The following is a 2,723-nucleotide window of genomic DNA, read 5'->3' as shown; positions in this document are numbered from 1 at the left end:
TCAACCTACTAGAAGCAGCATAATACTTGTATTCAACAATTTCTGTATCAAATCCCAGTTTTCTCTGGTGCATCTTTGCCAAACTATTCCAAACTGCCTGAGTCTGAATACCAATTACAGGTACTAGTAAATGCACGTTACTAAGGACTATATAGTTCTAGGTTACTGTACACAACGACGTTCACATGTTGATGTTTCAGCTGCCGCTTACTAGAAACAACATAATACTTATCGTGCATACCTTTCCATAACTTGTCCTTTTCAGATGCATTAGTTTCCCTTTGTCTTGGCTTCTACAGTCAGACTGGCTACTAGTAACAGCACAGTACTAATCACATATCGTTCTACAGTTTGCAGACAACTTTCACATGTTGATGTTTCAGCTTTCGCCTACTAGAAACAACATAATACTCGCTGTATACATTTGTAGTTCTCTATGTAACTTTCATGTGAAGAAGTTTCGCCAGTCTTTTTGACTGTCTCAAATCTGAGTCATGCTTAGGCTACTAGTTGCTTCATAGTACTTATCGCCTCGAGATCATTGAACAAAACTTGATTTTCACATGTTGCTGTTTCAGCTTCCGCTTACTAGAAACAACATAATACTAGTCTCATTAAGTTCCGTCTCTTTGCAATTTTCTTATGAAGAAAATTCGCCATCACAATGACTCCAGCAGTTCTTGATCAAGGAATGCAATCATTGATCAGAATGCTATTATTTGAATCGGTTCTGCTTTAAGTGTTCCAATTTTATTGGAAGCACCAACAATAGAACATCAATGTGTTCAATCGAGAGTTATATAACCCTGAATCGGACGCAGTCAACAGCCGAAGCCGAGACCGCCTTTTGCGTTAGAGAGGTCGGTAAACAAATCTTGCGATTCATACCGAATTAACACATATAGCTGTGCTCCTCTTCGTAAAGCGAGCCAAGTGATCCCCTGTTGAAGGATGTATTTGGACCAATCTAGTAGCATTTGGTTTCCAACAAGCTCTCCCAAGTTAGCTTACTTATTGGGCTTTTCAACCAATTCGGTTGGCTACAAGCATCATCAAAGTACTAGCCACAGTTTGATCGCAAAATTCTACGACTTTCACATGTTGATGTTTCGGCTTGCGCTTAGCCTACTATAAGCAACATAATACTAGTCATATCATAGAGCGTGATCAGCTTGTGACGTTCTCATGATGAAGTTTCACCAACAGTGTCTCACTTCGAGCTTAAATCCAGCTACTAGTAACTACACAGTACTGACTGCAACGATAACTTTTATCTATACCTTTCACATGCTGCGCTTTCGGCCAGGGCCTACTAACGTCAACATAATACTCGATATAAACTTTTGTTCATGATGCAGCTTCCCCATGCAGAAGTTTCGCCTTCAAATGCTCTCTTGGCCATATGACGTAAGAAAAGGTTACTAGTAACATCACAGTACTAGCCACAGTTTGATTGCAAAATTCTACGACTTTCACATGTTGATGTTTCGGCTTGCGCTTAGCCTACTAGAAGCAACATAATACTAGTCATATCATAGAGCGTGATCAGCTTGTGACGTTCTCATGATGAAGTTTCACCAACAGTGTCTCATTTCGAGCTTAAATCCAGCTACTAGTAACTACACAGTACTGACTGCAACGCTAACTTTTATCTATACCTTTCACATGCTGCGCTTTCGGCCAGGGCCTACTAACGTCAACATAATACTCGATATAAACTTTTGTTCATGATGCAGCTTCCCCATGCAGAAGTTTCGCCTTCAAATGCTCTCTTGGCCATATGACGTAACACAAGGTTACTAGTAACATCACAGTACTAGCCACAATTTGATCGCAAAATTCTACGACTTTCACATGTTGATGTTTCGGCTTGCGCTTAGCCTACTAGAAGCAACATAATACTAGTCATATCATGGAGCGTGATCAGCTTGTGACGTTCTCATGATGAAGTTTCACCAACAGTGTCTCATTTCGAGCTTAAATCCAGCTACTAGTAACTACACAGTACTGACTGCAACGATAACTTTTATCTATACCTTTCACATGCTGCGCTTTCGGCCAGGGCCTACTAATGTCAACATAATACTCGATATAAACTTTTGTTCATGATGCAGCTTCCCCATGCAGAAGTTTCGCCTTCAAATGCTCTCTTGGCCATATGACGTAACACAAGGTTACTAGTAACATCACAGTACTAGCCACAATTTGATCGCAAAATTCTACGACTTTCACATGTTGATGTTTCGGCTTGCGCTTAGCCTACTAGAAGCAACATAATACTAGTCATATCATAGAGCTTGATCAGCTTGTGACATTCTCATGATGAAGTTTCACCAACAGTGTCTCATTTTGAGCTTAAATCCAGCTACTAGTAACTACACAGTACTGACTGCAACAATAACTTTTATCTATACCTTTCACATGCTGCGTTTTCGGCCAAGGCCTACTAACGTCAACATAATACTCGATATAAAATTTTGATCATGATGCAGCTTTCCCATGCAGAAGTTTCGCCTTCAAATGCTCTCTTGGCCATATGACGGAACACCAGGTTACTAGTAACATCACAGTACTAGCCACAGTTTGATTGCAAAATTCTACGATTTTCACATGTTGATGTTTCGGCTTGCGCTTAGCCTACTAGAAGCAACATAATACTAGTCATATCATAGAGCGTGATCAGCTTGTGACGTTCTCATGATGAAGTTTCACCAATAGTGTTT

At 40.1% G+C, this 2,723-nt stretch overlaps 1 pseudogene; it reads right to left on the bottom strand.

The window, feature by feature from the left end:
• Positions 1–801: 801 nt before the first annotated feature.
• LOC142357135 (5.8S ribosomal RNA) lies at positions 802–953 on the bottom strand (annotated as a pseudogene).
• Between the last annotated feature and the right edge of the window lie 1,770 nt (positions 954–2,723).

This window comes from Convolutriloba macropyga, unplaced genomic scaffold (assembly GCF_964194025.1).
Source record: "Convolutriloba macropyga unplaced genomic scaffold, txConMacr16.3 SCAFFOLD_4461, whole genome shotgun sequence".
Classification (NCBI taxonomy): Eukaryota; Metazoa; Xenacoelomorpha; order Acoela; family Convolutidae; genus Convolutriloba; species Convolutriloba macropyga.
This window is presented reverse-complemented; position numbering and strand designations above follow the sequence as displayed.